The sequence below is a fragment of the Triticum urartu genome, chromosome 2A (assembly GCF_056163025.1).
Source record: "Triticum urartu cultivar PI428250 chromosome 2A, HENAU_Tu73, whole genome shotgun sequence".
In the NCBI taxonomy this organism is placed as follows: Eukaryota; Viridiplantae; Streptophyta; class Magnoliopsida; order Poales; family Poaceae; genus Triticum; species Triticum urartu.
Window position 1 is genome coordinate 334,704,007 of NC_141874.1, and position 23,708 is coordinate 334,727,714.

At 42.9% G+C, this 23,708-nt stretch overlaps 1 pseudogene; it reads right to left on the reverse strand.

Annotated features, from left to right (window-relative positions):
* Positions 1–16,033: 16,033 nt before the first annotated feature.
* Positions 16,034–16,735, reverse strand: LOC147985016 (uncharacterized; annotated as a pseudogene).
* Between the last annotated feature and the right edge of the window lie 6,973 nt (positions 16,736–23,708).

Sequence of the window (23,708 nt, forward strand, 5' to 3'; positions counted from 1 at the left end):
CGTGCAGTGCGGCTCCACGTGCAGTGCAGCTCCGTTCGGCTCCCTCTGTAGTTCTCCTAAGTACGCATGAGCCGACGGCCATCTTCCTCGCTGCAGAGAGCTAGACCGATGGGAGACGGCTGCCCCATGCCCTCCAGCCTCCTCCAACAACTGCAGCAGCACGTGCGGCGGCAGACTGCTCCCCCCATGGCTATCGGCGACAGGCTGCACCTCCCTGGCGGCCGGTGGTGAGTGCCAAATCGTCCGCGTGCAATGCACAAACCACTGCACTGCAGTCCACCTCCTCTTATTTCGTGCGCTTTCAATCATCCTGAAGATGGCAAGGACAAAACATGGACGATCTGTACTTTCAGACATTTGTTAGGATGACAGGGACTGAACAAGAAAGATCTGTGTTTTCGATCATTCTGAAATTGTTGAAAGTCTGTTCAACAAACTCCCATTCATTTAGTGTTTGAAATCCTTTTGAAACCTATTGTTTAATGTTGGTGCTCTCCCAAGCTAGTGTTTTGTAATTTTGTGTTGTGTACTGCTAACCTACTGTCTCATGGTCTGTGTTGTGTACGTTGTCAAGTGTTAACCTGCGTATCATGGTCTTTGCAGTTCATCATGTGTATTGTTGAAGCTGATCCAAAGCAACAAAAGCAGCGAGCGGGCATATGTATGCAGGCTGCTGCGGGTTGCCACGTATTCCTTCAAGTATTGTACTAAAGATGGCCATGCATGATACAGGCTGCTGAGTGTACTTTTAGATTGTTCTAAAATCTGGGTACACACCCATGTAGTGTATTCATGGGAGCTCGCAATTCAGTTCAGAAGTACTGTAAACGAGTTTCAGTTAGCTTCATCTACTCACTTCATTTGCTTTTAGTTTTGTTCTTTCAGATTTTTGTTGTGTGGCTGTGCGGTTGTAATTTTGACTTAGTATTGCAGTCTGCTTTGGCTGCTCCCGGAGTTCAGATGGCAGCTTCTTGAGGTCCAGTTTCAAGAAAAAAAATGTAACAACAACAAGAAATTGATATCTAAAAATGTAGAAACAAAAATGCAGTGCACTTTTTTATGTGTGGGAGTTCACTAGATGTATTTTGTTACCTTCGAACACTCTAGAAATTCACTCTTCTCATTGAAAAAAAATGATTTCAAGAGTAACGCTCGTCACTTGCGCCTAAAGTGAAGTGCAAAAATGTTAGGGAAACAACAAACAGAGTAATGCGGTTCACTTTTCGAAAGTGTTGTGGTCCGCTTGTCCTCGTCTCTGCGGTCCACTCTCGTTCATACAAATATCAAAAAGGACAAAAAAAATCATGCAGTTCACTTAATACCAATGTGAAGTTAAAAAAATGATACGCAAATGACAAAAAAATAATGTGGTTCACTTCTCGATAGTGTTGTGGTTCACTTATGCCCGATGTGAAGCACGGTCCACTTCTCTTGGAAAAATTTATGTCTAACAAAAAAACAATGAAGTTCGGTAGCCCGTCTGATGAAGTGTGGTTTCCCTTCTGAAGCAGTGCGGTTTTCTGTATGATGCAGTTCTTTTGTCTAATTTCAAAACTGCTCTTAAACCGTAAGGAATTAGAGAGAGCAGTCTACATCAAAAAGTTGCATCTCGGTGATATCTTTCCAATGGCGTATTGTTTGGATCATTCCGACGAGCGGTTTGAAAATAATTACAAAAAAGGCCGCTGCCGCTCGTCTTCCGTCGCACGATTTTCAAAATTAACTTAAAACCGTAAGGAATCTAAAAAATTTTCAATATTTGAAATTTGCGCCTCATCCATAGCTTTTTAACGGTAAATTACACGCCTCGTTTCAACAAGCGGTTAAAAAACTGGAGTGAAAACAGTGCCAAAAATTTGAAAAATAGAATTCCGCAATTTAGTAAATTTGAAACTACTCTTAAACCATAATGAATTAAAGAAAATAATACATATAAAAAAGATGCGCCTCGACGATATCTTTCCAACGGTGTATCATTTGCTTCATTCCGACGAGTGATTTAGGAAAAAACGCGAAAAAACGCTCACTGTCACTCGTCATGCGCCACACCGTTTTCGAAACTGCTCTTAAACCATGATGAATCTAAAAAAATCAACATGGGTAAGTTGCGCCTAATCCATAGCTTTTCAGCGGTATATTACACCCCTTGTTCCGACATACGGTTTAAAAACTGGAGCAAAACTAGTACCCAAAAAACATCGCGTGCAGTTTTTTCTGACATGAAGTTCACTAGTCTCAATTGCAGTGTTTTGGTACAGAAAGTGCAGTGCTCTCGCGTTGAGTGTGCAGTGGAAGTGTTATCAGAATAACTCAGAATAGACCGGCTATATATATATATATATATATATATATATATATATATATATATATATATATATATATATATATATAAACCCCTTATGATAACACCCCTTAAGAGTCTTATTCTGCTAACACCTCTCTCCGCACCGCCCCACTAATCAAACCACCCCACTACCACTAACCAAACCGCAACAAAGCCCACCGCAGCTCCCGCACGACACCCACCTCCCTCTTCCCCGGATCCAAATCCTCGACCTCCCTCCACCTTCTACCGCCCTGGTGGTCGCCGGATCCAAGCACCTCCATCTTTCCACAGTGCTGCCCCACATCACCAATCCCCGAGTTGTTCGGCGCTAGATCGGCGTTCGCAGCATCCCAGCATCCACCGTCGGCGCCGCCCCCTCCAGCCTTCCCCCATGGCACCCACCCTCCCGACCGGCTAGTGATATGGTGGATGGCCGGCGGCACCCTCCCTTCCCTCCTAACCGGCCGGCGCTGCACTGGATTGATGGATCCCGCGCTGCTATGGGGCGACGGCCGCGCACGTGCCTGTGAATGGTGGATCCTGCATTTGGAGGGGACCGGTGACCTCGCATGTGCCCAGGAAGTCGGATCTCCCGTGTCTGCCAGTGGAGATGGGGTCGCGGCCATGAAACATGGAAAGACGACCTGCTACATGGGCATCTCCCTCCCCCTCGATGAACTGCATCACCACTGGTGTCGATGCTGGGCAGTTTGTTTCGTTTGTTGCCGCTGAACCTCGCCGAGGGAGAACAGAAGCAAACTGAAGTTCATCTCTGTTAAATGGCTCATTTTTTTGAATTTTCCCTAGCGTGCAATATGGCACCCCCGTGTGTGCAGTTTGATTCTACTGCCTCTAAACCTGATTGCGTTTTATTGCAGATCGGGACCTTCTTTTTCTTCAGATTTTGCTTGTGTGCAGTTTGCCTCTCGTCTCGGTGTGGTGCGGTGCATGTGCCAGCGGCCACTTTCTATGTGGTTGACCACACTGCCCTTTGCAAATCGCCGGAGGGAGAGAGGGGGTGCTCTGCATGGCCCGTTGCAGTTCCTGGTGGCACTCCAGTGCAGCTCGGTTTGTGCACAAAAGTGAAGTAGTTTTTTTGTAGTTAATTTTTTGCTAGATAAAATGTCTTTGCGCGGACTGCAAATCTTGGAAACACATAATAGGATGAATGGGGCTCATTGGTTTTTGTATTTTCCTAAAGATAGGTGGTGCTGTTCGGTTCAATGCCTAATGCCCTGTTAGTCAAAAAATAATGTTGAAAACTGCACTTCATTGTAAAAACAGGGAATGCCATGTGGTGCAGTTTGGTTGGGGGGCAACAATGCAGTACTTTTGTTGTGTTTGTGCGGTTCAGTTAGTTGCTCGTGGTGCTCGAGATCTAATTGTGCTATGTAGAGGATGTATGTATAAAAAAGTAGTTCATTCCACTTTTGCAGCAGCTCATTACCCCTCTGTATGAAGTGCAATTTGTTCTGTGTGTCTCAAAATTCAGTCAACTACATCAACACCTGCAGTGCGTTTGGTCCTCGGATGTGGCTCACTTTTAAGAGTGATGATGTTCACTTGCGCCCAACATAAAAGTGCGAAAAAATTAGCGAACAACAAGACAGTAATGCGGTTCACTTCGATATATGTCGCGGTTCACTTGCCCTTGTCTCTGCGGTTCACCCTCGTTCATAAAAAATGTTGAAAAAAAGACAACAAAAACTCATCTCATAAAATTTACATCCGACGAAAGGAATCATGAAGTTCAATTGACTGTCTATTGCAGTGCGGTTGTAGTTACCCATCCTACCACCCGGTGGTAGTTACCCCATCCTACCACCCGGTGGTAGTTACCCCATATGCCTCATATACTATCATGTGGTACTATATATACTAATTTATCATTTTAAATATATTCATACACTATATCTAACATATTTCAAAGCAAGTTACATGAAAAAATTGCATATGAGCCCCATAGTTTTTGTTATATTTATGAAATACGTACATATTTGTACGTAAAAAGAGCATACTCAAAACATGGTATATACTACCTGAAAATTAGTATATATATTACCTAATCATTGTTATATACTACATACTACACGTACATACTCTCGATTTCGACAGATACTACATACAACATACAAAACGCAAGTGGTGGTAACTACCGCTGCTTGTATGAAACATCTTGTCTATATATATATACATATATATATATACAGACGGTCTATTCTGCTAATATTAGCAGAATAACTATTCTGCACACCACTTCCGCACTGCACGCTGAACGCAAGTGCACTGCATCTTCTTTACGTTGGGCACTGCAATGCTTCACGGGAGAACTGCTTCATTTTATGGTGTTCCACCCGCGTGTTCTATGTGGAATCGGGTGTCGCGGGATGATTCAGTTTGTGTCTGCATCTCATTTTAGCTTTATTCTTTCTAATTTATAGGAAAATATACTAGAGTGCTTGCAAATCGAGGGATTTGGCGGACGAGCTTTCTCTGTTCGTTCGTGTTCGCGTCAGATGTGATTTTTTTGTGCTCGGATGTTGTTATTTAGTAGGAATTGTTTGATTGCATTCGTTTTAATCGGTCCGTTCACTCTATAATTTGTTAATTTTTAGGAGTTAGTTTTCAATTTCTTGCTATTTTGGTTGTGCGGGCGGGTGAGCTTCGTCCGCTCCTCTGTTCTTGTTGATTTTTTTGATTTTTTCCCGTCCACGCGTGTTTGAATATTGTAATTACTGTTGCTGTAGGTTTGAATTCATTGTATTGCGGGTATAATTTTCATTTTTTGAATCGCGGTTTTTAAATGAAAGGTGATGTTGTTCGTCAAGTTGCCATGTCTCCCATGTAAATTTGTGCGGGTGTATTTTTCGATAGTTTAGTGGCTGTACAATTTTTAGGCGAGTTATGGAAGTGCGAGTGAAATTGACACCTCTATTAGTCTATCACATTGTCTGTAGTTTCAGTGCTTTAATTTTATTTGTTGTAGTCGCGGCATACATTGTAGTGCACTGCATTTTCTTTGGTAGCGTACTTCGTTGTAGCTGTATTACAGTGGTTATGGCTGTTTATGAGATTTCTCCTTTTCTTAAACTACATTCTGTGTTCTAGATGAATGCATAATATGCATTTCTGTACTGCATTAGCAGTGTTGTTAATTTTCTATTCTGCTATTAGAATGGATGGTCCATGATACGCTTGTGTTAGCTGAATAGTTATTATAAGATTTTTTTTGAACTGCATACTATGATAATTGTTTTTGAACATCATATGTTAAGTGCAAAGTTTCTACCATTTGCATTTCCTTGTTACTGTTTCAGATGGCTGCTTTTTGTTATTATTAGTACCACACTATGTGTTCGAGAGAACTGCATTACTGCCAACAGCAACTTTGTCTAAAAAGGATGATAAAATGACGTAGTTGAGGTTGCATACTTTAAATAGGCATCGTTCAAATTGTCTGTTGGACATAATTTTAAAAGCATACAGCATAAGCAAAGCATTAGAAATATTGGTTGCTTCATATTAGACAGCGTGGAGTGCAAATATTGTAAACTTGATGGAGTCTTCTTCTTTGTAGAAAAAGACCATGGCCACTTCTCCGGCCTCAAAGCCATTCTGGGAGAAAAAATCTTTCCAACCAGTAGTTATGTTGATGCAGTCTTCAGAGTCGATGTGGTAGTCAGCTTCCATGTCTCCATAGCCATTCTTGTGTTCTGTCTCCAAAGTAAGCTTCCCCGAACTCGGAGCATGAAATTTTATTGTGGATGGCAGTTTCTGCATATTGTAATGGGTGGAAAAAGAATTTGTAAGTAAACAGCAAATGTTTTTGTTTTATACTTAGTATGATTTGTTTATGTTTACTTAAATAGTTACATACATATGATTGTATTTTGTAAAGTAGTTGCAATGTATGAACAAACTTATATACGCAATTGACTCCTAGTTTTACTGGGATATATATTATACTGCAACATGTGTGCACTGCAATGTCAGTAACAGTGTACTTCTCCAGCATGTTAAGATAACTGCAACTTATCTACTGACCCTTTTTTGTACATATGTCGATACATGGTGTGGTACTGAAGAAAGATAGGTGGAAGCATCTAGTCTTAATAGCTAACAGATCAGAACAAGAATACAAATTCTGTTTTGTATTTTTGTTGATACTACTGAACAAATTGATTGAACTATATATTCAGATGTGTATTTGCAGTGTAGATTATGTGCAAAAATTGTGAGTGGAAAAACATACCCAACTTTCCTGTAGATCTGCGTTGTGAGGCGATGAAGAAATGGCGCACGAAACCCCCTGTTGGGTATCATCAGGCAGCCGAGCATGCTGCGCCACTCGGTGTTGGTGAGCTGTAGGCCTTCTGCGTAGACGCATGTGTCCGCTACCGAAGCCATCCTTGCCAAGCACCCGCACTTATAGTCCATGGTGGGTTCAGTGGAATTCCAGAGAAGAGCTGTGGATGGGATGAACCCTAGATCTATGTTTTGAGGAAAATGAGGAACGGGGGGAGGAGTTGTGTTAGTCTGTAGCACGAATGGATAAGTTTTTATGCAACCAATCGAGCAATGGAAGTAATAAATGGTGTGGTTGGCGTTAGGTGGTGGATTGGGTGTGATTCAGTGAACACGAATGCATTTAAGAAGCAACAGGACTGCTTACTTGAAAATAGCGAACTGCATTGTCATATCATGGCGAACTACGAACGCGTGGTTGGGCCTGTGTTTGTGTATGGTATGTAACATTTTTTTTTCAGTGGCCTCTCTTTTTTTTGTCGGCCCTGTGTTCTGGTAGTGAAGACGTAATTGAGCCCAGGTCGGCCTGTGAGCACACGGCTGGTTCCCGGTGCGCTGTGTGCGGTCTAATGTTTAGTCCCACCTCGCCCGCGGAAGGCGCGGCCGACATGTTTATAAGCGGTGGCAAGGCATCTATGTCGAATTCCTCTTGTTACTTATTTGGGCGCTTAAACACGGCGCTCGCAGCTGTATGCTCTCTGACCTGTGGGCCCATGTGTGGCCGGCCCTGATAGAGGCTAAGGTGTCCCGATGTTTCGATGAGATGGTGGCTATCGTTTTCTGTGGGAGTCGACCTTGACGATCCGACTACGAACGTGCGAGACGTCGCGCCTTAGCAATCTCTAAACCAACTTCCGAGGGTTATTGACCACGCCGGAGCACGATCAACCTGACCACGAGGGTCTGTTTCCTGCGAGCAAACGAAGAACAAGCAGGAAACTGAGATTGCAATCGGGATATTGCGAATATAAGATGAAAGCTTTATTGATCAAGGTGGGGTTCTGTGACGTCTTGGTCTGGTCGTTGGACACAAACGAAGTACCGAAGTTGCAGCTATGGCGAACTTTTAATCTAAAAAAAACCCAAAGTCTAAACGACGCCCTAAGGGCTGTATATATGGAGGAAGAGGGGGGAATTTCGTGGCCCTTGAGGGTGGGGTCCGAAACCAACCCTAACTCTTGTTTCCCCACACATACGGACTCTAAAAATAGCCTATACTTAAGTATTTCGAAATTACATGGGCCTGGCCCATTAGTAAGGTGACGCAGCACCTAGAATAGCCTATGGACGAATATTATGAAGTGGCATCTTGTATATTTCGTCCATGGCTTCATGCACTCCTTATGGCGGCTCCAAAGTCCTGAAATCATCACTTGTAACTCTGTTCTTGATCCCCTTGCGCATGCCATCAACTTCATGCATGTTCTTGCTCCAATGTTCATCCTTCTCCAAGCTAGGCCCTTCATTTGAAAGCAAAACATATGTATCCAATTTAGACAGCATCATAATCTCATGAACATTAGAATCATTACCAAGAAACGAAAGTACCTGGTAATTTAATTGGCGTGCGCGAGCTCTAGTAATTGGTCCAGTATATGTAACAGTAGGGGCTGTGGGTGTAACAATGGTATTGATGTCCTCATCATCCTCCCCTTCTTGAAATGAAGTCGTCCGCGACGGAAGCTCATCTTCCTCACCCAAATAAGGCTTCAAATCTGCAATATTAAAAGTGGGACTAACCCCAAAATCTGCAGGTAGCTCAAGTTTATATGCATTATCATTTATTTTCTCTAAAACCTTAAAAGGACCATCAGCCCGTGGCATTAGCTTTGATTTGCGCAGATTAGGAAATCTATCTTTACGCAAATGTAACCAAACAAGATCTCCAGGTGCAAACACAACATGTTTTCTACCCTTATCTCCAGCAAGTTTATATTTAGCATTCATACGCTCAATGTTTTCCTTAGTTAACTCATGCATTTTTAAAATCAATTCAGAACGTTCTTTAGCATCAAAATTAACCTTCTCCGAAGATGGAAGAGGCAACAAATCAATAGGTGCACGAGGTAGGAAACCATACACAATTTCAAAAGGGCACATCTTAGTAGTAGAATGCAATGAACGATTATAAGCAAATTCAATATGAGGCAAGCATTCTTCCCACATTTTCTTGTTATTCTTCAAAACAGCCCTAAGCATAGTAGACAATGTTCTATTGACTACTTCAGTTTGTCCATCAGTTTGGGGGTGACAAGTAGTACTAAAAAGCAGCTTAGTCCCCAACTTAGCCCATAAACATCTCCAAAAGTGGCTAAGAAATTTAGTATCACGATCTGAAACAATAGTATTTGGCACACCATGTAAGCGAATAATTTCACGAAAGAACAAATCAGCAACATTAACAGCATCATCGCTTTTATGACATGGTATAAAGTGTGCCATTTTCGAGAACCTATCCACGACAACAAATATGCTATCCCTCCCCTTCTTTGTTCGAGGTAAACCTAAAACAAAGTCCATAGATATATCCTCCCAAGGAACACTAGGTACAGGCAAAGGCATATATAAACCATGAGGATTGAGTCGTGACTTAGCTCTTTGACATGTAGTGCAGCGAGCAACAAAACGCTCAACATCCCGTCTCATCTTTGGCCAAAAGAAATGTGTAGCAAGTATATCCTCCGTCTTCTTGATGCCAAAGTGTCCCATTAATCCTCCTCCATGCGCCTCCTGCAACAACAAAAGACGAACGGAGCTAGCTGGAATGCATAGCTTGTTAGCACGAAACACAAATCCATCGTTAAGAACGAACTTGTTCCAAGTTCTCCCTTCCTTACAATTCTGCAATACATCTTTAAATTCAGCATCATGAACATATTGATCTTTGATGGTCTCCAAACCAAATATTTTAAAGTCAAGTTGTGAAAGCATAGTATAACGACGAGACAAGGCATCAGCAATAACATTTTCTTTACCCTTCTTGTGTTTAATGACATAAGGGAAAGTCTCAATGAATTCAACCCATTTAGCATGTCTACGGTTCAGTTTTGCTTGACTTTTAATGTGTTTCAAAGATTCATGATCAGAATGTATAACAAATTCCTCGGGCCATAAATAATGTTGCCATGTTTCTAAGGTCCGAACAAGAGCATATAATTCTTTATCATAAGTAGAATAGTTCAGACTAGGCCCACTCAATTTTTCGGAAAAGTATGCAACAGGTTTTCCATCTTGTAATAACACACCTCCTAATCCAATTCCACTAGCATCACATTCAAGCTCAAAAGTCTTATTGAAATTAGGAAGTTGGAGTAAAGGAGCATGTGTCAACTTATCTTTGTATACCATGAAAGCTTCTTCCTGTGCGGTATCCCAAACAAAAGGCACATCCTTCTTTGTAAGCTCGTTGAGAGGTGCAGCAATGGTGCTGAAATCTCTCACAAAACGCCTATAGAAACCAGCGAGGCCAAGGAAACTCCTCACTTGTGTGACCGTTTTGGGCTGCGGCCAACTCTCAATAGCTTCAATCTTGGCTTTATCAACTTCAATTCCCCGTGGAGTAACAACATAGCCAAGAAAAGATACTCGGTCGGTGCAAAAGGTGCACTTTCCAAGGTTTCCAAACAAACGTGCATCACGTAGAGCAATAAAAACAGCACGCAAATGTTCCAAATGTTCCTCCAAAGATTTGCTATAAATCAATATGTCATCAAAGTAAACTACCACAAATCGTCCAATGAAAGCACGTAAAACTTCGTTCATTAACCTCATGAAAGTACTAGGTGCATTAGTTAACCCAAAAGGCATGACTAACCACTCATATAATCCAAACTTAGTTCTAAATGCCGTTTTCCATTCATCACCCAATTTCATACGAATTTGATGGTATCCACTACGCAAATCAACTTTGGAGAATATTGTAGAGCCACTCAATTCATCAAGCATATCATCTAGCCTAGGAATAGGATGACGATAATGAATAGTAATATTATTAATGCCTCTACAATCAACGCACATACGCGACGTACCATCCTTTTTCGGCACTAAAATGATAGGAACATCACAAGGACTAAGGGATTCGCGTATATAACCTTTGTCGAGCAGTTCTTGTACTTGACGCATAATCTCCTTCGTCTCCTCTGGATTGGTACGGTATGGTGCACGGTTGGGTAGCGAAGCACCGGGAATTAAGTCAATTTGATGCTCAATCCCTCGAATAGGTGGTAATCCCGGTGGCACGTCTTGTGGAAAGACGTCAGCAAACTCCTGCAAAATGTTAGTGACAGCAGGGGGCAAAGAGGAAGGCACGTCCTCGAATGAAAATAATGTCTCTTTGCACACAAAAGCATAGCAAACAGATTTGCTAAAATCTAGCTCATCAATATCAGATTTGGTGGCAAGTAAACATGCACTTTTCAATTTAATTTCAGAAACAACAGTAGATGGTTTATTATTAGGCTTCATTTGGTGCTCAAATTCTTTTGCCACAATCTGATTTTCACTCTTATTTGTCTCCTGTTTTGCTTTATTAGCTCTATTAATATCATCTTTCAAAATGGAATCAGGAGTCATAGGAAGCAAAGTAATATTTTTATCGTTATGAACAAGAGTATACTGATTGTTTCTACCATGGTGTACAGAATTTTTATCAAATTGCCATGGTCTACCAAGTAATAAGGAACATGCTTGCATAGGTACCACATCACAATCAACATAATCAGCATATGTAGAGATACTAAAATGCACACGAACAGTACGTGTTACCTTAACCTTGCCGCTGTTGTTGAACCATTGGATGTAGTAAGGATGTGGATGTGGTCTTGTGGTGAGAGATAGCTTCTCCACCATCTCCATGCTAGCCAAGTTATTGCAGCTCCCTCCATCTATGATCACGCGAACAGAACGTTCCTTCACAACTCCCTTTGTATGGAACAAATTATGCCTCTGATTTTGCTCAGCTTGTGTAACCTGCACACTCAAAACACGTTGAGCAACTAAACATTCATACCTGTCAGCATCTTCAGGAGCCATGTATTGCGTCTCATGATCAGAATCATCTCCACCGTGTTCTTCACATGTAATAAGAGCCAAAGTCTCCTCATCATAGTCACTAGCGGACTCATACCCACGATCCTCAGTAACAATCATCACACGCTTAGATGGGCATTCTCTCGCATAATGACCTCCACCCTTGCAACGTCGACAAATAATATCATGTGTTTGCCCTGTTGATGCCATGGATGAAGAAGAGCTCTTTGCAGGCCCAGAAGGTGTGCTCTTGGCAGATAGTGGTGATTGTGCCTGCTTTATTGTATCACGGTTGGAGGTGGCAGCCGACGGAGGCGCCGGTGTAGCAGAACGTGTGGAAGTAGATGATGCACATGGTGTCCATGATGAAGGTCGACCTGCAGAAAAGTTAGTCCGCGCCAATGCCTGTCGATCCTGCACTTCACGTTCAGCTTTACAAGCAAGATGGAATAAACGAGTGATATTAGTATACTCCTTATACTCTAGAATCGTCCGAATCTCTCTATTTAATCCACCCATAAAACGTGCAAGCATAGCTTCATTCTCCTCAACAATACCACATCTAATCATGCCAGTTTGTAATTCCTGATAATATTCTTCTACAGAATTTTTTCCCTGTCTTAAGCGCTGCAATTTTTGAAGTAATTCACGTTGATAATATGGTGGAACCCAACGAGTACGCATAGCAGTTTTCAAAGAAGCCCAAGTAGCCGGAATAGGATATAATCTACAATGCTCAGACCACCAAATACATGCAAAACTAGTGAAAGCATAAACAGCAGCAGGAACACGTCTCTCCTCGGGATATTGTAAACATGTAAATCGTTGTTCAGTTTCTAACTCCCAAGTAAGATATATATCAGGAACATATCTACACTCAAATGGTGGAATATTCAATTTTAGTTTAGGGAGATGGTCATGATCTCGTACCTGAGGGTGAGCCCTACCATTGCCATTATTTGCATGTGGATGACCTGGTGGTTGCTGTGCTGGTGGTGGCACGTAGTTCTGATTTTGATCAACCTCATCCTCATAATCTCCCACATAATCATCCTCCTCCACATCAGCAGTAGGAGCCACAGAAGTATCAACAGCAGCACCAGCAGTTTGGCCCGACTGAAGAGGGACACGGCTCGCTCGGCGGAGGGTTGTTTCCCGACGTGGAGGTAGTCGATGTTGTTGCTGTTGTTGCAGAGGTGCGGCAGGAGCAGCCGGTGGTGGTGCTGGAAAACGCGAAAGCAATTCAGCAAACTTGTTATCGAGCTTTGTTTCAAACGTCTTCTCCATGCCATCTATCTTCTCCATGGCCTCTTCAAATCTGTTTATCACATCTTGCACCTGTCCACTCATCATTTGCTAAAACGTATCATGAAGCTCCTTGTTCATCAAGTTCTCCCAGTCAGTCTCATCGGCTTGTGATCCTGGCATGGTTAGCAGCAATAGAAACACACAAGAATATGATCCTACAGACTACTAACAAGTGGTGGTGGTGGCGGGTGTCACAAATCCGTCAAGCAAATCTCAAATTCTTACCAGTTCTTACCCAGCAGCAGGCGGTGATCGGCAACCGTTGTAGTCAAAACTCTCAAAAGCTTGGATAGAGCGATTGCCAGGGAGAGTCAAACACATGAAGTAGATGTATGTGGAGCTGGGAAGGCTTATAGTATGGTAGCAAAAAGGGTCAGCAATAATCAATTCAGAGATGCAAAGTTGAATAAACGCTCAACGACGGTACTATGCTGGTCCTAGGCTAGACCGTGCTAGAGACGCGAGCCTAGAACACTAACAAATTCACGGCGCTGCACGTAAATAAGGGAAAAGCACACTCTGGAACTCTTTTTTTCGCTCTTTTTTGCGCTCCTTTTTTTGTGCGAAAAATCACTATAATGGCGAGTGTCTCAAAACTCTTCCGTCGTCAAACTGATAGGATGGGCACGAAATTTTTTTTTTCACTTTTTTTTCGGAAATCAGGGCAGCGACGACGAAAAAGTGCGACAAAAAATCACTATGATGGCACGTGGCTCAAAATACTCAGAAAAGCCTAAAAATAGGATAGGGAAAAAAATTTGCACGTGAAAATTTTGGCCTAAAAACTGCCCGGGGATCTCCAGACTTTTTTTTTCGAGACCTACGCAGGCAAGGAAACACGAATCAGAATTTAGATTGATCTCAAGAACAAACCTAATATGAGAAGAACTCGGATTGGTGGTGGATATATGGTTGTGGTATATGGCAGCGGTGGTGGTATATGGTAGCGGTGGTGGTATATGGATACAGATTGGTGGTGGTATATGGATACGCATTGGTGGTGGTATATGGATATGGATTCAGAGCGGTGGCGGATAAGCAAAAGTGGTAGATGGGCGATGATGATGGTGCGGCGGCGGCGTGACAACTTATGACCAGAACTCGAAACTCTAAAAGACTAGACTCTAAGACCAGCAACTTGACACGACGATGCAACCGCAAATTCAACAAAGCAAAAACCCTAAAAAGATTATGCAAAGGCTTAGATTGGTTCGGATATGATGAACTAACCCTAATTTTTTTTCTGGCTTTTTCGTGGACTGTAGGTATGAAGAACAGACTCGATCTAATCTATGAAAAACTGTAAAATCTCACCGAGCAACCTGGAAATTTGATACCACTTGATAGAGGCTAAGGTGTCCCGATGTTTCGATGAGATGGTGGCTATCGTTTTCTGTGGGAGTCGACCTTGACGATCCGACTACGAACGTGCGAGACGTCGCGCCTTAGCAATCGCTAAACCAACTTCCGAGGGTTATTGACCACGCCGGAGCACGATCAACCTGACCATGAGGGTCTGTTTCCTGCGAGCAAACGAAGAACAAGCAAGAAACTGAGATTGCAATCGGGATATTGCGAATATAAGATGAAAGCTTTATTGATCAAGGTGGGGTTTTGTGACGTCTTGGTCTGGTCGTTGGACACAAAAGAAGTACGCGAAGTTGCAGCTATGGCGAACTTTTAATCTAAACAAAACCCAAAGTCTAAACGATGCCCTAAGGGCTGTATATATGGAGGAAGAGGGGGGAATTTCGTGGCCCTTGAGGGTGGGGTCCGAAACCAACCCTAACTCTTGTTTCCCCACACACACGGACTCTAAAAATAGCCTATACTTAAGTATTTCGAAATTACATGGGCCTGGCCCATTAATAAGGTGACGCAGCACCCAGAATAGCCTATGGACTAATATTATGAAGTGGCATCTTGTATATTTCGTCCAAGGCTTCATGCACTCCTTATGGCGGCTTCAAAGTCCTGAAATCATCACTTGTAACTCCGTTCTTGATCCCCTTGCGCATGCCATCAACTCCATGCGTGTTCTTGCTCCAATGTTCATCCTTCTCCAAGCTAGGCCCTTCATTTGTAAGCAAAACAAATGTATCCAATTTAGGCAGCATCATAATCTCATGAACATTAGAATCATTACCAAGAAACGAAAGTACCTGGTAATTTAATTGGCGTGCGCGAGCTCTAGTAATTGGTCCAGTATATGTAACAGTAGGGGCTGTGGGTGTAACAATGGTATTGATGTCCTCATCAGGCCCCATGCACTGTGACTCAGAACGACTCGCCTTCTGTGGGCGCAGACCTATTATGAGACTGGCTGGGGCCGGTGCCACCTGGGTGGTCATTTTTTCTTTTTATTTTTCTTTCTTAGGTGTTTTTTTCAATGTCGGGAGCTTGCACTGCATTGATCAGGGTTCTGTACTGCATGTGTACACATTACGTACTGCATGTACAGTTGCCATTTTTTTTGTTTCCATCTTTTTGCTATTATGTAATCTTTTTTCCCAATGTATGGGAGTGCACTGCTTAGTAAATCATACGCGTAATAAGTTGATTATGGTTCTGTACTGCACGTTCATATATTTCTGTACTTCATTGATTATTTACGTGTTTGTGTTTTTCATTTTCTGGTTTTGCTCTTATGTATTCTTTTTTCAAATTTAGGTTCGTGCACCGCTTTGTTGGGTATGTTAAGACTTCATTGGACAGATTCTGTACTGCATTCGTACACAACTTGCACTGCATGCGTCCTGTTTGCACACTGCAACTCTTTTTTCGTTTTCTGCACTGCTCGAATCTAATGATACATTAGCAGACAACAGAAAACAAATTATCACAGATATTCCGTACGACAATTTCATCACCAGCAAGCTAAGTTGAACAGAAAGCAAACTAACATAATCAGAGTTCATCATTACAAAGCGATTGTGCATGGCAAGCAAACTAGGTTCAGCACACAAGCAAACTAACGATACATAAGCAAACAACAGAAAGCAAATTTGATGATAATTCTAAAAGAACACTGGCATTGTTGGCTCCTGGCCGGCACCATCTTCTTCTTCACCAGTCAGGCTCTCCCCATCCCCAGCTGCTCCTGGCGCGCTTCTTGGGGGGCTCCTCCTTCTCCAGCTTTGCACGGCGAAGGCCGTCCTGGGTGAGGGTGATGTGGTTCCATATCTCGTACGCTGCATAGGCGTCCTTTGCCGCGTACTCGATGTGCCTCCTGGACAGAGGCAGGATGGCCCAGCGCTGGTGCTCGTCGTCGGTGATCTTCTTCTTCATGTTGTTGTAGTAGTCGTCGATGAGCATGCCGGAGACGTCTCCGAGGGAGTCCAACGGCTTGGTTGCCTCGGGCACCCTCCACTCCTTCTGGATGTCGACGAAGTTGGCGACCTCCAGTTTGACGCGCTCCAGCCTGGTTTTGTCGCCGTCGATGGAGAAGCCTGCAAAGGTGTACCTGGGGTCGGCGAGGAAGTTGTCAAAGACGGTGCACCTTTCACTGTCGCTCATTTGGAAGAGCAGCACCGGGTGATTCTTGCCGATGGAGAGCTGGCAGAGGGCGGGTTTCTACGTCGCTTCAGGGTCGTTGTCGTACTCAAGATCAATGCCGACGATCTTGTGGCGCTGGAGGCTGAGGTGGCGCTCGTACTGCGCGAGGGTGATCGCCATCTGCTTCCTGTCGTTGGTGTGGATGACGTGCAACTTGGTGTTGCCGTGCGCCTCCACGGCGTTGTCGCCCTTGTACTCGTCGGTGAACGTCATCGCCGGTGGCAGGGCTTGGTGCTTTTGGTGGGAGCGCAATGGATACTTGTGTTGTTTGTGGATGAGAAGGCCTTTGGCAGGGGTCTGAATTTAAGGGGAGGGCGCGGGGTGGGATGGCCTCGTCGGATGAACTGCATGATCGCGTTGATGATGCGGTTGTGCGGATCGTGGGTTGGTTTTTGCATCTGTGATCGTGGGCTTGTGGCGATGGAACTGCTCCGATCGGGTGGATGTATGCGAACGTGGGGTTTTTTTTAAGGTGGGTTTGTTTTATTTTTGATCAGGACATTTTTTTTAACCACCACCTTTTTCTATGCGAACGGGCATTTTGTCATGTTTTATAGATGTATACTGCGTGACAACATAACTGCATTGATTATACTTACGCACTGCGTTGCGTACAAATCAGAACTGCAACATTGTATACATGTGTGTACGTCATCATTTTTTGCGTGTCTTTGCTATATGCTTCGGCGGTCTGCATTGCGCAACGGAATGCACTGCATACTTCTACCGCACCGTACTGCATCTTGTTTTTGCCGGTACTTATTGCAGCCCCTTGCACGGGACGGATAGGGAAATGGGAGGGAGGGGGGGTGGGGGGGCCCCCCACTTTTTTTTTGAACTTATTGTTTTTTCTTAGTCAGTTTTGTTGGGCCTGTGTTCGGGTAGTTCAGAGACGCATGTACGTTGTCAAATTTTGTGTGGCTGGGGCTGGTATCATTTGGGTGATCAGTTTTTATTCTTTGTATGCTTTTTAATGTCGTGGAGTGCATTGCTTTTTGGTAAATCATCGGTGTACTGCATTGATCATGGTTATGTACTAGATGTGAACTTCATTCCTTACTGCATGTACAGTTCTCATTTTTGTTCCCGTGTTTTTACTTTTTTTGTAATCTTTTTTCGAATGTACGGCACTGCACTGCTTAGCAAATTACGACTGTACTGCATTGTTTATGATACTGTACTGCACGTTCGTGTACTTGTGCACTGCGTTTACTTTTTCCGCGTTCGCATTTTTCTTCATCCCGAAAAAGAAATGCATAATGGCGTACTACATCCCGTATAGAAATGCACTGCATTTTTCCAGTAGTGCGTACTACATTTGTTTTTTTGCCTGTGCTTACTTCACTGTATGGGAGGTTTAAGGGGAGAGCGGAGGGGGGGGGGGCACATTTTTTTGTGTGGCACTTAATTGAAGGTAGACTTTTTTTCGGATGTGTTTTCTTAACATGTGTTTTGTTTTTTATTTTAACTTTTTTTACGAACTGTATGTATTTTATTTGTTGTTTTACCGTTTGAACTTCATGATTCTTCATAGAGAACTGCATCATGTTTTTTTTGTTGTTTTTTAGTAATATGTGAGTTTTGATGTAGACTGGCTTATTTTGTCCGGGCTGTTTTTGGGCCGGCCCGTTATTTGTGACCCTTTTTGCGACACGTGGGCCTCCTATGTATCGTTTCCAGGCTATTCCACCGCTCCGCTGTCAGAGAAAGAGACCGAGAACAATCCCCTCTCCTCTCTTGCAGTTTCTCCCGAGGCATCTCTCCCTCGGGCAAAACCGCTGTCGCGCGCAGCAACCGCCGTCGCCCGGAGAACCGCCGCCCTCAAGAGGTCCTTATTCCTGCATTCGGCGTCGCTGTCCGCTCCGTGAGCCCTTGCCGCTGCGCTCCCGCAGCCCTTTCCTGTCTGTTCCCGTCGCCGCCCCCCTCTTCCCCCTTCCCGCCGCCGTCGCCGCACACTTTTCTTCGGTACGTTCCGCTTGGCTCGGTGTTGATTGTCCCCTCGCCTTGTTTTTGTGATTCTTGTAGTTGCTGTAGCTCTTTTTGCTTGTGTAATTTTTCGTAGGCAGTCGATTTTATCTCGTTTTGAAGTCGATAGTTGTGTGTAGCAATGCGGATCTAGGGTTTCGTGAGATTTTCGCCGATTTTGTTGCTTATGTCTGTCACTTCGTCCTTTGTGTTGCAGGGAAACGCTATGTCTTCGCCGAGCAGGCCGGGAGAAGGAGTTCAGGGTATGTGGAGTGCTTATTCGTTAGGCTTTGTTTATTTTGTTTGGTGTTTATCTAGTTTCCTAATTCATCCTGCATATTGGGTTATGCTCTGTTAGTTGTCAGCGTTCGTTTGCATTATTTTGTCAAGTGATGTTTTTGTAATTTCTTTTTTATTGTTTTTTTTGAATCTAGCAGGTGATTGCAGTGCTCATAATGACACACCAATTGTCTCTCCTTGTCCTGGTGGTAAGGATCATGGTGCCGAGGGAGGACATCAAGTGAATTCGCCAATTGAATCTTCTCCTATAAGTGTGGCCCCTTCTTCTGGTATGTGATTAATTTGTTTATTTTTGTGTATGCTTTGTTTTATCTAGTTCGACATTTTTGTTGTGAATATCCGTGAATTTAGTATATGCAGCACTGCATTTTATTTTTGTATGTGAACTCCAGTGTATGTACTTGTGAACTGCATTGTTGTTTTATTCAAGTTTTTTGTACAATGCATTATTTTTTATTTTGAGTTTATGGTTGAGCACTACATTTATATGTCTAACTGTACTGCATTTGTTCTTTTTGTGCAATTTTTAACGAGCATAGACAAACTTTATTTTGACGCAGTGTCTGTTTTCCATGCTAGGGCGCCTGGGTTTGAGGAGGTTACTCAATTGATTGACCATTATTTTGCAGAGGGTAATGTTGGTGTGAGCTTTGACCAGAGATGTCTTGTCTTGTCTGAAACACAGTCGCAGTCTGTTGATGGTACAGAGGAAGTTACACAGGATTGGATGGTCCCGGAACAGCTTCGTCAATATGAGTTGAAGCAAAGCAAGAAGAAGTTGAGGTTTGAAATTGAGTCAAAAGAGTTTGCTGAAAAGGAGAAGCAGAGGAGAACTGCAGATGGTGCCAAAGGTGGTAAATTTGGTAAGGTGAAGAAGAGGTTGAGTACTGTTGCTGAGGAAGGTGGTACACCTCGGCGGAGTCCACATGTTGCTGGAATGAAGAAGAATCTTGGCAAGAGAACCGCTGAAGTTGGTGGAAGTGATGCCTCAGCGCAAACGACTACATGTCACTGAAGGTCCCAATTTTGATGACGACGACTTTGTGCTTGCTGATTATGTGAAGGGTGTTCATCCTTCTAGACGCAAAGACTGTGGTTCATCTAAGAGTGTACCCAAGCGTGCCCATGATGATGTCGACGAAGATGTTGGTGGTGATTCTGGCGAGGAGATGGATGCTGCTCCAAAGGTTTGTTGAAGTGCACTGCATTTGTTTCCTTCATTTGTTATTCTTTCTGTATTTTCTATGTCTCTTTTTTTATGCCTAATCTTCTAATGTGGACTGCATTTCCCTTTACACAGAGGAAGAAGTCTAGTAAGAGCAATGCAACTGAAGATGATGGTGAGGGAGATGATTCTCGATTTAACAAGACCGTGCGTTTGTCGCTTCCCATTGTTTGCAAGGCTGCTTCTTTGTTGAAAGAGGCGCATTGCAGCCGTGTTAAGGATGCTGGATTTGGTGTTGTCTTTGATCTAACAGTAAAGAAAAATGTGTTGCGCATTCTTATGTGCTATTTGATGGGAGTGATTGACCCTGCCACTATGTTAATGGACTTTGGGAATGGCAGGGTTCTTCGAATCAATCGTGATGCAGTTCATCACATTTTTGATTTACCTATGGGACGTCAAACTGCACCCATGCCTGCTTCCAGCGGTCATGATGAATCGTTGACTGCCCTCAAGGATGAGCTTGGCTTTGACCGTTCAAAAAGTATAGGTGTCAAGGACTTGCTTGATAAGTTGAAGGTGTTGGTGGAGGAAGATGATTATGTGAGTGTTGACCTTGCTGTGAAGGTGTTCTTCCTGATACTTTACCAGAATTTGCTGTGCCCGGGGCCTGCAGTTCGTTTGGGTAGAGTTGCTGCGATGGTAGAGAACATGGATTATGCGGCTATGGCTCAGATGGACTTTTGTCAGCTTGTTGTTGATGAGTTGCAGGCAGCTGTGGTTAGGTGGCAATCAGAAGGCAGCAAGCAGAATTGTGCAGAGGGTTGTGCCATTGTCCCCCTGATTATGTATCTTGACTGCTTGAAGCTTCGCAAATTTTCAGTCATGCACACGTTGACGCCACGCGCGTCATACCTGATGACCAAGGACCTAATGAAGTTGTACAATGAGGATGTGCTTGTGAAGGGAAAGATTTACTTGGAAAGTTACAAATTTGGGAAGCTACCGGTTAGTGCAGCTAATTTTTTAATATCAGATTTTTTTAAAAAAAAATGTGCAGTCATTATAAATGTGAACTCTTCTAGTGCTCACATGTGTACTTCTCTTTGCGTGTTGTCTTTTTTTGTAGTGGAAGGCGTCAGGTGATATTGTGTACAACCGTCCTGTTGCAGTTGTACACGGCAGCTCTGATGCGGGGCCTAACATTCATGATAGGTTTTATGAGCCTATCTGTAGTTAGCTTCCTGCCTGTGATGATGAGGTGCCGCATACTCGTGGTTTCATGCCTCGACAGATGTTTGATAATACAAGCTCTTATAAACAGACATTTGTTGGCGGCAAAAAGCATGAGGAGATTGATGAGCTTCTTCTGAAGGTTTTGAAGCTGACTGAAGATTTGCCAACCTCTGGTGACAGGTTGAGGACAGTTGCTGGTTTTTTCCCTGTTGGCCATGGCCCACGAGATGAAGATATTGTTGCTGCTCACAATTTTGATTGTGGTGTGATTGAAAGCCTGAAGATTGCAGTGACAAATGTTCGTTCTTCGTATGCTCAATTGAGACATTCACAAGAAGAAAAATGCGGTCGGTATGAGAAGGATGCTGGGCATATTGTGGATTAAATGATCCGTCAGGACGCTGGCGTTGGCGCTGATAATGTATGTTCTAGGTTTTTTGTGGCTTTGGACCTCTTTTTTGTGTATTATGTTGACTGCTCCTCACTATTTTTGTTTTTTTTGTTATAGGCTGGAGTGGAATCTTCTGGTGTCGATGGAACTAGAGACGATGGAGTTCGTCAGGTATAAATACTCCTGCCATGTATGTTCTGCCATGCTTCCCTTTTTATTTGAACTTACATTTGTTTGGTTCCCATATTTTTTGTGTACTTCTCTGTTGTGAAGTGTGTACTGCTTGTGCATAGTTGGAGTTTTTTCTTTTTCGGTCGGTACCATCTTATTTCTCGTTTTTGGTTTGTTCTATGCCCGTAGACTGGTGTCGCTGCTCGTGATGTGCACAAAGAGACTTACGATTCCTCTGGGAAGGATGAGGTCTTGGGTGATGCAGTGTCCCCTCTGGATGTTGTAGCTGATAAGGTATAGTTGTATTACTTGTTCTGTTAGTGGGTTGTAATCTAATTTTTTGTTATCTGTTATAAACTTGATGTACGCTGTTATGTTCATCCATATGCATTTTCATTTGGGTATGTTAGCTGCAATAGTTTTACATGTGTGATCTTCATTGTTTGACAGAAGTGAACTGCAATTCTTTTTGGCATGCGTGATCCATACTTATTTACGTACGTGCGCTTCAGTATTTAACATAACTGAACTGCAGCGTTTGTCAAAGCGAACTGCAGTTTTTTTCTATGTATATGTGGGTTGCAGTTGTAGTTGTGTTTGACACACGTGTGTTGGTGTTGTTTTGCATATGTGGACTGTAGTTGTTATGTGTATGTTGCCAGCAGTCTTTTGACATAAGTGTGCTGTGTGTTTTTGTGTTGGTTATCCCCATGTTTATTTTTGTGTTACTGGGTGTTTTTTAAACTTTCCACAGGTTGGAGAACAAAACGTGGAAGTCCATGTTGATCTGAATCAGGGCAGTTGTGCTGTTGATGGCCGTGTCAGTGTTGATGCTTCTGTATCGGTTGCCGTTGAGTGTGCAAATCCTTCTGTAGCTCAAGGATCCCATGATGCTGTTCCCACCAGTCGGGATGAAGATTCTGATGTTGGCATTGAAAAGCCACCGGAGAATGTTGCCCCTGCTGCTAGTGTTGTTGCTTCCCTGTCTCTCTGGTGTCCAATGATGTTCCGGAAGTATCGATAGTGGAGCCTCATGTAGTTGAAGTATCTAAGGAAGCTGCTGTTGACCAGACTATTGTAAATCGAGAGAATGCTGATGTTGCTGCAGAAGGAAAGTCCAGTGAGGTTGTGGTGGATTCGTCGCAACCTATGCAAGAAAATATTTTGCTCAGTTCTGAAGAACAGCAGCCTGAAGACTCTGACACTGAAGGCAAGAGATTTTTTTAACGGTGCAGTTTGATGTTTTCTCATTCATGTTGTTTAATTACTATGGTATCTGTATTAGATGTTTAATGATAAGTGAAACTTTGATCTTTTGTCTATAATTTTCAAAATAGCTAGCAGAATTCCCTTATCTTAATATTTAAACTTCATTGTTTGTATACGTGAACTTCATCTTTTTTATTACAGATGATGAACTCCCTGTTGTGACACCGTCGAGCATTGATCTAGCTCTTCTGAAAAGATACAATGAGTTGTACGCTGCTGTTACAAGGGCTCGGAAGGACAAGAAGAAGAAGTATGGTTTTTTAGAAATTGTTTTATTCATATGTATTATCTAATTTTTGTATTTACCTGTTTTTATTTGTTGTTATTTTTTTAGTATCTTATGTTTGAGTTTTTCATGAAAAATTCAGGGACATGATTGCTTTTAAAACTGAGATGGGTGATATTAGCATTGGCAAAGTTGGTCAATCCTTTTGGGATAAAGGGATGCTCACTACAAGGCTTGTAGATCTTGGGGTTTCTTTGCTGGTAGATAAGTTTAGGAGATCTCCGACAATGGTTGTCCTGTACCATATTTGTGTAAGAATGCAGAAATTTTTGTTTTATTTTTTTCATTTCTTTTCTGATTTCGTGCGACGACTTGTTTTGCTTATTTGATTTTTGGTTTTGATTTGCAGACAAATATTTGGAATGGTGGTACTGTAGGCAGGAGTGTTAAAATGATGTTCTCT